The 12,515-nt window shown below is 35.0% G+C and overlaps 1 pseudogene; it reads right to left on the bottom strand.

Moving 5' to 3' along the window:
* Positions 1 to 10,929: 10,929 nt before the first annotated feature.
* LOC109677120 (high mobility group protein B3 pseudogene) lies at positions 10,930 to 12,211 on the bottom strand (annotated as a pseudogene).
* Between the last annotated feature and the right edge of the window lie 304 nt (positions 12,212 to 12,515).

Here is a 12,515-nt window from a genome sequence, read left to right as displayed (position 1 = left end):
GAATGATAATATGGAGGAAAGTAGTGAGAACAGTTAAAAGAGATGAAAATGCTTATGTAAAACTCCTGTGTCCTAAGCACCTGAAATAGCTGAGAAACTGAAGGTGACCAGAGAGGTTGGAACTCTACAGTAGTTGGAGCTGCAGTTGTTGGACCAGACAGTACCTCATCTTTATGGATTACATGAAGAATTTTGAATTCTATTCTAAAAACTCTTGGCAGCTGCTGAGATATTTCATAGAGTTAGGATAAGTTAAATCATGGTGGAGTGTGGTACAAGCAGGTGAAATGAAGAGTAGATAAATTAACATATAGTTAAGAAAGTAAATTTAAGCCTTCTTTAAAGGTCCCTATTAGTCAAGAGCTTAGAACTATGTAGGTCTCATTTCAGGTTAGGCTCCAAAAGTGATTATTTCCTACTACATCTAGATGATGTACTTCAGAGATGGACAATGGCTCTGGGAGACGGAGTGCATTGCTGAAAACTGAGGCTTCCTATACTTCATGAACTCCTTAGGTAGTACTCCTGCTCAAACCATTATATTACAATCTTAAACCAAGATTTTCCCTTAACATTTGTTTAGGTCACACATTTAAAGGAATTGAAACTTCCCTTTGTTGCAATTTATTCATTAGCTTTATGTGTTAGTTTGGATTATTTTAGCTGCATTTTGTATAAATCAGCTGTGGTAACAGTAGCAAAAGCCAGAGCTCTCATAGAAGGAACTGTTAATTGTTGAGAAACTAGATCACATGCTTTTTCTATCTCCATCTCTCACTTCTGCTTTCTGTCTGTGTCATTTCCCTCTTTGCAGAAAAATTTCCTTAGGGTAGTTGGTGAAGTGGTACTGCTATCAAGTTTACATGTCACAAACCTCTCTCCTTTTACTGACCTATTTTGTTTTTCTTGATGGTACTGGGGCTTGAACTCAAGACTTCATACTTTCAAGGAAGGCACTCTACCACTCAAGTCACATTCCCATCCCCTTTTTTGCTTGAATCATTTTTTTGGACAGGGTTTCACACTTTTGCCCCAGATAGTCTGGACCAACATCATCCTACTTATGGCTATGCAACTGGAATTATAGATGTGTACCACCACACTCAGCTTTTTGGTTGAGATGAGAGTCTTGATAACTATTTGTCTAGGGTGGCCTTGAATCCTGATCTTCCTGATCTCTGGCTCCGAAGTAGATGGAATTATAGGTTTGAACCACTGTGCCTGGTTCATTGGCCTATTTGTTAATTTCTGAGGAAGGGACTATGGGTAAATCAGTTTGAATTAAGTATCCAACCCTTGTCCAATTAGACACAGCCATGGTGGTGAATCAGAAATCCATATGGCTTCTACAGATGTTTCAGATCCTGGGAAATGAAAGTGACTGGAGCAATGTGGGTTAATTTAGGCAGGAGGATAGTGTTAAAAGTTTACAATTTAAGATATTTTTTCTAGTTCTGCACAAGCATTCAACTTAAAACTGGCCAAATAATGGGCTTGGCGTTGTAGGTCAATGGTAGAGTACTTCCATGATATATATGAGGGCGTTGTTTCAATCTTCATCACAAAAAAATTTAATGTATTTTAATATACTATTTATCAGTTACAATTATTAACACATAATGAGATCCCTCAATGATACATTGGAAATACAGTTTATTTGAAGTCATAAAAATGTAGCATATTGTGATCAGTTATTTGGAATGTACAACATACTTTAGGATATAAAGAGAAGCAACTTCTGGCTATCCCATTAAGTTTGCTTAATAAGTCCTTTTGCTCTGGGATAAAATCTTATATAAGTCCCATTGCTTTTCTAGTCATTATAAATAATAAATGTCAAGGTGTCTGATCATCTTGAAACATGGAATAACTTAGTTCATTATGCAACTTGTATTCGTTTCTCATTTCTTAATTTGGATTTACCTCAGGTAAAGAAGATGTAGTAGACTAGTTTCTTTCCCCTCATTCCACCTACTTCCAGAATCACCAGTTCTTGCTTTTGACCCTTGGAAGCGGTGATGTAGGAAAAAGGACAGACATTCATGTAGCTGATCAGAGTTGTGATGGGCTTTGGATGTCAGCAAAGTAGAGGATCTGAAATCTACCTTTTTTTTCCAGGAGATATGTTTAAAGTTTCCTCATGGTTGATTATAATTACTCATTGCTCATCCAGATGGTCCTCTTGGTGGGAGCATATTTAAGGTATCCTTATTCCAGCTTTGCTTGTTAGGTGTCACAGCTGGACACCAGGAAACACACATTTTCCCTTCAGTTGAACTGCAGCTCACTACCCAAACAGCCATGTCTGCAGCAGGAAGCAATATGACCAGTTGCTCACTTCACAGTTTTAGGGTCTGAGTCAGAGTCCCAGGCCTAACTATAGGAAATCTAGGTCATGCTCTTTTAAAAGTCACTATGAATCCCTTGTCACTGGACTTAATGTGAGAGGAGAACTCTCCCCTTTCTTTCCCCACAAAGCATACCAAAAATTAAAAACCTTAAAAATTCTCTACACATGGAACATCAGTATAGCCTGAGAGATTGTTGAAATTATAGACTCACAGGTCTCACTTCAGGCCTCTTGCATTTTAAAGTGATTTTCAAGTGAGTTGTATGGAAATGAAAGTTTAGGAAGTACTGTTTTATTTCATCTCAACTTTTTTTATGCCCTCAGTACAAAATGGGTCTTGGCTAGAATGTGTTTTGTCTCTGCTTAACATATCCTACTTATTTTGAATAGGTAGCCAGAACTTGAAAATTTTTTTGGCTTTGGAAATCTCAACACTAAATCATAATTAGCAACCCATTTATTCATCATAAAAATGCCAAATTCAGGAAAATATTTAAGTAGAAGCTAATGATTATATCACTCAAAGAGAGTTATTGTGAATGTTTCCACTTTTATGTTTATTTCAAATTACACATTTGATATTATACTTAAAATAATTCAATAAACATTTAATGTTAGCAAAAGTTCCTAAAGCAAATTAAAATCTTTTATTTTTATTATACATATTATTCATGAGCATGTATTCTTATAATAATCAAAATACCAAGGAATATTTGTTGAAAGCTGTGATTCTCTTTCATTCCTCTATTTGTACTTTCACTCCTCTTTCTTAGACAATTTTGCTTTTCTATTTGGTAAATGTTCTTTAAGAGTAGTCTATATTTTACAAATACATAGAGAAAAAACTAACATAAACTGGTCTAAAATAGAAATCCGTTCTACAACCTTATTATTGCATGTTAATACACTTAAATCTAAATTATCTTTTACATAATTAAACAGTATTCAAAATTGTGAATATGGCAGACATTTAGACACTCTCCTCTTCAAATTTTAACACAGTTAAAATGCGCACATCAACAGTTTCACTTCTTCTTGAAAAAGTTTTACCTCATCTCTGCATTTGAGTTCCTTTGAACAGATTTCTATTGGAGAATGATGGGTCTATACTATGAATCAGATATTTTTCATTCGTTTTGTATACTGCTAAAGACTCATAATAAGGGCCCACTGTGAGCCAATAACTCTTGTTCAAGGTAATTTGTCATGACCCTCACACTTGACCTTGTTTCTTACTACTGACTCTCCTTGGCCTGATTCTTGGATTATTTTCTTTCCTTTTTAGCTTTTCTTGCTTACTTTTAAGTAACTTGTCTTTTACTTTGAAATCAGATTTCCACCCAGTTCTTGGTGCTGTCTGACCACCCAGCTTCAGCACTATCTATAGCTTTGGATTTGAGAATTCATAGGTCGACTCTCCCATGAGTGCAGTGGGATTGATCTTTTATTAATTTTATGAATTCTACCATCTTAGTTTTCAGTCCAACATTTTCATGATTTTCAGGTGTATTTTTAATAAATCCAGTTTGTATGTAAGATTTTGTGTTAATTTTAAGATTTTTATCTTACACTAGTTTCTCAGTAGTGGGTTCACTTTGTAAGGGAGACATTTAAAGCTCTTGATTCAGATGACTAAGGGGTTTTCAAAAGCATCTCCCAAAATCTGTGTGTCTATGAGTTGCTGTTAATCTGTATTTGTCATTCCTAGATATTTTCTTCTCAATATGAATGTCTGATATTCTATAGAGTTGTTTTCAAGTACTACTATAAACATTTCTATGTGCCTAGATGTATGAGTGTTGTTACTAACAAGTGCTCACTGATAATAAATGTTAATATATATTAGTGTGAAAGATAAATTCTGCAGTATTTATCTATGTTATGATTACCTATAGAATTATCATCTGTTAGTTTAAAATTTTAAAACTTTTCTTCAGTTTTTGTGTCTCCTAATTTCTAATTTTCACACTAATTTTAGGCTTATTGGTCATATTTCTGACTCCCAAATTTATATCTCCAGCTTAAATTTTATACCCAAAAATCTACTTGAATATCCAAATACCTTCTTAATAACTTGGATGTTTAGTAAACAGCTCACACGTAATGTCTTCAAAGACAAACTTGATCATCCCCCTACCCCAAACCTACTTCTCCCAGTTTTCTATATCTATATCTATTGACCATTCCATGCTCAATTTAGAAATCTTGAAGTCAGTCTTAAATTTATTCTTTATTTTATACCACCCAGCTAATCCTCTAGAATCAAAACATATCTGAGAGTTCTCTCTTCTCCTAGTCACCACGTTTTCTACCATCATCATCTGTCACAGGGATCATCATTGTAACCACCCACTAACTTGACCCACAGTTTCTATTTTGGCCTCCAGTTGATCAGAGCATTCATATTTACTCATTTAAAACTCAATCCAGTTTATATCTCTCCTCTTTTCAAAACCTCCAGTTTATTACCAACTCATTCATATAGAGCCAAAGTTCCTGTAATAATCTGCAAAGACTCATTGGTTTTGGACTCCTAAAGTCTCTCTGACCTCATCTTCTACTTATCTGGTTCTTTCTGCCCTAGCCACACTGATCCCAGACCGTGAGAAATTAAACCATGTGATGACACGCCTGACTTCTGCCTGTGTATTTCCCATTCTTCCTGCCAACAATATTCTTCCCCTTCTTGTATATAAAACCGTATCTTTTATATCTTTCACTAGTTTAGTTACATAATGTCATGTTCTTTAGGTCTTCTCTGAAGAAGTTATTTAAACTTACCTCTCAGGGATGAAATATAGCTCAGTGGTAGAACACTTAACCAACATACATGACATCCTGGCTTCCTCCACAGCCTTACAAACAATAAAATAAATGAATCAACCTCTCAAATTCTTTTTTTCTAATTTATTTTTCTCTTTAATAATTGTGACTTTTAAACTTCTTATCTATTTTTATTATCTCTTTTTCATCAGCTATAGTATAAGTGCCCTAAAAGCAAGGATTTTGGTCAGTTTTGTTTATTTTTCTCCATCTAAAGCAGAATATGGAACAAAGGAGGAGTTTAGTAAGCAATTAACTTATGAATAAATAATTCTATAAATATATTAACTATCCTCTTTCAATTAATCCAACATACATATGTACAAATATTTATATTCTAAGAATATTTAAGATTAACTCAACATTGGTCATGTAAAGGCAGACTAAAACCATAGGGGTGACAATTTATTTTCTATGACATAAAAAAGAAAGAAAAAGAATGACAAAAAATAAGTGTCTATGAAGATGTAAGGAAATTAGTGCTCTCTTTGCTTTGATAACTTATATTCAAAAGCTTTAAAAATGTGTTTCCCTATTTTCCTAACCATTATATTTCAAGAAAAAATTATAAAGAACACAATTTTGATATTTGAAAATCATTATCTTGGGTGATTTAGACCCAGAATGGTTTATAACTTCAAGCAACTGTTTACCCTAAAAGGAATTAGTAAATTTATTGCTGGTTAAAATGGAGTGTGATGTAATTATTAAAAACAATGTTGTGAACCATTAATTGAGAATCATTAAATGGGCAGTGCAAGTTATATAATCAGCTTATATAGTATACTCTGTATGAAGTCATAGAGCAATTCTCTCTTTCCCAATGGCTCCATGTAATCCTTCTCCATTTAACTTAACAGAAAATTTAAAAAAACTTCTCTTCCACAAGGAGCCAGAAGAGTCAGGAAGCACATACTGGTAGCATAATGACAATGCCTTTGATGTCAGTGAGTTTTAGTAACCTGGCAAAATATATTACTGATGCTCTGACTTGTTTTCCATTTTAATTAAAATGATTATTTACTAATGACCTGATTTCTAGGCTAATTTATTTTAAGCATCAAACCTCTGGCCTTTTGATAACTTGAATTGATATCATTCTTATAAAAATTAGTGAAAAGTGCTAATGTCAGTCTTTCTGTATTATTTAACACAGTTGAATTAGCCTTATTTTAAAATCTTTCTATGTCTTTTCTTCCATAACAATTTATGGGTCCTGGTTCTCCTTTCCTGACCTTTGTTTTTCTGGCTCATTTTCTTCTTTATCTTAAGTATTGCCTGCTATTCCATCCTTAAACCTTTCCCTTCTTTTCCTTCACTCTAGTAGCAATAGTAATTCACTCACTCATTCATTCATTCATTCATTCATTTGTTCTTACATTTTTCCCTCAACAGATATTTACTAGCTATTCAATAGGTGCTAGGCACTGTCTAGATGCTGGAATGCAATTTGGAGTAAGCCAAACTTACTTACTTTAATCAATCAAGGGATTTAAAGTTGAGAAATGATGATTAAAGAATAATGATATCCAAAATTATTAGTGTTTATAATAAGCAAGATACTCATATATTGTATTAAATTCCAACAAAGCCTAGTGAAGTCGACACTAATGTCATTGATTTTTGAGAAGAGGGTTGGAGGAAAGAATGGAATGGCAACAGGCATATGATTGCAATACTAATTGATGAATTCAAGTTGAAATGGATGCTCTAAAATAATTTTAAGTACATCAGATATAACTGAGTCTAAAATGTGAAGCCTGAATAAGCATTAGGGGATCAAATCAGTGTGAGAAGACACTGACCTCTAGACAGAGAGAGAATGACTCATGAAAATACTCTGAGATGGGAAGGGCACTGTGTGCTCCAGGAAGCAGAAGGCAAAAATTGAAGAGAGTAATCAGATCCCTGTCCATAGTGAAATATCAATTGATTAAGGGAAGGATAGAAGCAAAGAGACTGCTTAGGAGTCAAAGTAGTTTCAGCTAAAAGACAAGGGTGCCCTAATGTAGAGATAGAACAAGGTGACTGATATGATATATATCTAGAAATTGAGTCTGCAGAACATTCAAATAAAGTAGTTGTCAGACAAGAAGGAGAGTAGTAATTAAAAGTGACTCTCAAAAGTTTCTGACTTGAGCAGTTATATACCTGATGGGACAATTTGATGAACTCTCACAAGAGTTCAACAGTTTTTGCAACATTTTTTGAATACTTAGCATGTGGCTGGATACGTGTTCTTTAAGATAGATTTCACATCCCTTCCCTCATTCATTCACTGATTCATTTCATGTTATGATTGTACATTCTTTTTGTGTTTGGAAAAAAATAGTATGATGGTGTAGGGATGAACCTCAATAGGACTGAGGCCTGGACTAATGATGCTAGAACTCAAGGCTCTGGGAAGAAAGCCACAGATTTATTTGTGTCATTTAGCCCCTAAAGGGAGACAGTAATGGTGTTTCTGAAAGTGAAGGAAGAAGGTACAATCTAGAACAAATCACTACTGAAATGAAGTGATAGTTGCAAGGTGATGAACCGTTGCTGTGGACAATACTGACACAAACAACAGACATCTTTTTGAAAAAAAAACATTTTTATTGTTATTTGATAGCTATGCATGGGGTTTCATTGTAAGATTTCCATATATACATATATTATACCGTGGTTTGGTTCATCCACTCCATTATTCTCTCTTCTACCCCATTCTCCTTCTTAAAATAACTTCAACAGTTTTCAGTTACTTTATTCTCACATGTATAGAGTGCATCAACAATATTCACCCTCCTTTACCCTCTTCATTTACTGTCCCCTTCCCACTAGTGCACTCCCCTTGACATGACCTGTTTTACATTCCTGTTCTTCATTGCTTAAGTATCTGTTCATTGTCCAGTGGGGATTTTGTCTTGAAATTTTACCTGTAAATATATTGTGCTTAAATCAGTCTAACTCCCTCTATTATTCTTCCTCACCCTTTTCCCCAGACCCACTATTGTTCAACAGTTTTCAGTGTGTTTTGTTCCTATACAGATGTGATGTGTTTCATTATTATTCACTCTTGGTCTTCCTTTTCTTCTTTCCTCCTTCCTTAGTCTCCTTTAACAGCCCTACTTTTAGAAACATGTTCCAACAGGTATATCTTAAAGGAGCAAGTCCGGTTCCTATCCTCACACCTTCCAGTCACTTCAACACCTATTATTTATAAGACTCAAATGTCTAAGAGGGGATGCAGTTTACAGAATGTTCAGGTACAGTATCACCCAGCAGTTAATAGCTTGGGTTTGGAGGTGAGAGACAATAATTTAACTTTCATAGTCTCATGAGGCTCTTATATTTCTATTTCTAGTACAGAACTACATCCTAATTCCAAACTTGTTTTCTAACTATCTACTCAGGATCCATGCTTGGATGTATAATAGAAATAATTCATAACATGCTAAAAATTAAGTTCTTGAATCTCCATCTCACTTGCTTCTCCTACATTATCAGTAAAAGATCTATTTCCTAAGATAAAAACCTCAAATTTATTTCTAAATTTTCTTTCACCTCTCATGTATAACCCATCAGAAAATCATTTTAATTTTACTTTCAAAATATGTCCATAATGTCCCATCTTATCAGCTCCAAGCTATTGTCATATTTCACTTAGATAATTGAAATAGCACCTTATTTCTTGTTTCCTGCTTCTGTCCTTAATTTGCCTCCTAGAAGCCAAATAATTCTTTTAAAACATAAGTCAAATCCCCTTAGTCTTCTTCAAAACCCTTCACAAATGTTTCACCTTCCTTTGAATAAAAGCTAAAACATCTTCATTGGTCTATAAGACCATAAACAAGCTTTCCAATCCATTATCTCTCTGCCTTTATGCATCTTTTTTCTCCTCCCCAGTATTTGCTATTCCTTTAGAATTCCGTGTGCTATCTTCTCAATTAAGTCTTTTATCTTGATGTTATCTCTATCAGAAATGCACTACTCTAAGTCTTTCTAAGACAGCGTCTGAAATACTTAGTTACTCAATAATTATTGTTTGAATTAAGAAGGCATGCCTCCCTCAAAAATAACATTTTGTCCAAGATTAAAGACAAGTAGGAATAATATAAATGAAATAAGGGTGAAGATGATTAATGAAAAGAGATCCGAGCAGAAGGATGAGATTGTACAAAGGCTAGAAGATAATAGGGAACATGTCCTCTGTATATTCAAGGCATATTAAAGAAGAGAGGAGCACAAAATAAAACTGGAAAAAAATCAGAAGCAAGATTATATGAAGGGATTAAATTACCATATATAAATGCATGCTATACTTTCTGAATGTTAATTACATTATCATTCCCTTAGTCAACTATGCATTAAAAACTTGAAGTATCAGTCCTACCTTTTACTCATTAAGTCATCTGTTTCTTTTGATGCAATGATAACTCTCTCCATTTTACCCTTTCTTCTTTATCCTACACTGTTTTAATAACATTAATGTTCATTGTATTTTATCTTCCTTCTTTGTCCAAAGCACACAAAATTGCCTTTAATAGATTTTTTCCAAAGAACACCTTCAATTCTCTCTCCTCCAGCTCATTAAAATTCAGCAATTCTGTGCTCCCTACTACCAGAACTCTTGATCTTCACATTCAAATTCTACCAGCAAATGTTTCCAATCTACATGTCTAATATTATTCCTGTGTTAGTGCTATATACTTCAACAAGACTAGACTGATACAGTTTCTAATATTATATATTTCAGCCAATCAGTCACATTTATTGAACTTGTCTGTTCCAAGTTATTTCATAAGGCCAGCTTTGATAACCCTAAATGAAAGTAACATTTCAGTCTTTCATTTTGTTTATGTTCTCTGGCTACATTGTTAATTAAAAACTTGGTAACCATAAATTCACATTGCCATAAAATTTCAAAACAAATGTAAGATTTCATTTTTGCCATTATAGTTATTGTCCATATTAACCTTTTCCATGTTAGCTCTCACTACAAGTCTGAAACTTGTAATCACTTACTCATTGTCCTACCTAGCCCTTGGGGATAATTATTGCAGTGATATAGATACAAATAAAAAACTAATTAATATAATTTGAATTGGATTAAGAATTCTCATTTGTCTTAGATTAAAATATTTAAATATATAATGTATATGTATGTATTTTCCAATAAAATGCATATTCACATCACAGGATCATTTGTCTCAGAATCTTATCATAGGAGGTATTCCTTGTTTGTAGTTTATTGTTTGTTTAATTTTAATTTCCTTTTTTTGCAGTCCAAAATTTTATGTTCTTATTTGTTTTATTATTATTGTTGTGCTGGGTAGAGGTACATTGTGGCATTTACAAAGGCTCTCACAATGTATCAAGTATATCATACTTGAATTCACCCCCTCCACTTCTCTCTTTCATTCCCCCTCCCCTAATTCCTGAAACTGTTTCAATAGGTATCATTTCTGCATTTATATACATGTGTATACATTATTTGACCATATTTAGGAAGTTCTCTTATAATGCTGTATTTTTTTTAAAACTTGATACTGCTTATTTAACTTCAAAAACATTTCAGCATTCTAAACATACAAAAAAATAACAGAATGTTGCAAATTGGATTTAAGTACAGAAGGTTCCTGAACTTTCATTGATGCAGTGGTTCTTTGCTTTGCTGACAATGAAGAGTTCTACAGTTTAAAAACAAACAATTTAAAATCTACACTTAACTAAAGAAAGAAATCCAAACACTTCTCCTGCCAGCTGCCCCCCCCCTTTCTACAGCTAAGAATGGCAGCAAATGCTATGTCACTATATACAAAAACAAGACAACCTGAAGCTAAATGGATGCCCACTGCAGTGTCAACAGGTCCAGCCTCACAGTGTACGCCCTGAGCTGCAGCCCCTCCAAAAGGCATCTTTCCCCACAGCCTCAATGCCAAGCAAGGAGCATCAAGAGTCTGTCTCAGTTGTTCTGTTCTTTTTACAAACTATAGATATGTACAGTTGGTAACTCAGGATTTCTAGCCAATAACCATAGAGTTAACACCACCTTACAAATTGAAAATAAAATGAGAGAAACATCTTCAAATGCCTTGACACACCAACAGCAAAGTGCACAGAGTGAGGAGAACACAAGAGTGCCTTTCCATTTTAAAAATGTTTGGAAATATGTACAACTTTGATACAGTTTTGGGGTGCTCCCGACACCCACGGCCACTTCCTGTAAACCACTGACAATCTTTAGAGCACTTTGAGGGACTACAATATGATCGTGATCGAATTTTGTAATTAAACTTAATGAGGGCAACAATCACACCTCAAATACAAGATGTGTCAACCACGCGCTCTCTACTCTAAGGTATTCACAAGGAGACAGATAAACAGTTTTTTATTCATCTTCCTCTTCCTCCTCCTCTTCTTCTTCCTCCTCCTCCTCTTCATCTTCCTCCTCCACCTTTTTCCGGGCAACTTTAGTGGGACCCTTTGCGTCAAACTTTCCTTTCAACTTATAGTCAGCAACGTCCTTTTCATACTTCTCTTTCAGCTTCGCCGCCTTGGTGATATATGGCTGCTTCTCACTGTCACTTAAGTTATTCCACATCTCACCCAGCTTTTTCGCCACATCTCCAATAGAGATGCCAGGGTTTGTGGATTTGATCTTGGGGCGGAATTCCGAACAGAACAGGAAGAATCCAGACGGAGGTCTTTTGGGGGCATTGGGGTCCTTTTTCTTCTTACCTCCCTTAGCAGGCTCATAATCCTTCATTTCTCGGTCGTAGTGGACTTTATCCACCTTTGCCATTTCATCGAATTTAGATTTCTCTTTCCCAGACATTGTCTTCCACCTCTCAGAGCACTTCTTGGAAAATTCTGCAAAATTGACAGGGACCTCGGGATTTTTCTTCTTATGTTCTTCCCTGCATGTCTGCACAAAGAAGGCATAAGCAGACATCTTGCCCTTTGGTTTCTTGGAGTCACCTTTAGCCATCCTTACTGTATTGTTTGCTAGTCTGGGTAGCGCAGGGCAAGACGCGCGGCTCAGCACTCCCCAGCCTGGCGCTAGCTGCCTCCACGAGAGCCGCCTAAATGCTGTATTTTTAATGCATTTATGACAGCAGGCAAATCTCTTTTGAGTAGGTTGGCTCTCCACACCTGCCTATTGGGGAGACACAATGGTTTAAACCAGTGGTTAGCACCTTAAGTCACATTATACTCAAATGGGGGGCTTTTGAAAATCTCAATATTCATGACACACTGTAAACAAATCAAATTGGAATCTCTGGGGAAAGCAGCTAGATATCAACGCTATTTAAAACTTCCAGGATGATTTCAATAAGTCAAGGTTGAGAATCACTGT

Source organism: Castor canadensis, chromosome 1 (assembly GCF_047511655.1).
Source record: "Castor canadensis chromosome 1, mCasCan1.hap1v2, whole genome shotgun sequence".
In the NCBI taxonomy this organism is placed as follows: Eukaryota; Metazoa; Chordata; class Mammalia; order Rodentia; family Castoridae; genus Castor; species Castor canadensis.
The sequence above is the reverse complement of the archived record's forward strand: the minus strand, read 5'-3'. Positions and strand labels throughout refer to the sequence as shown.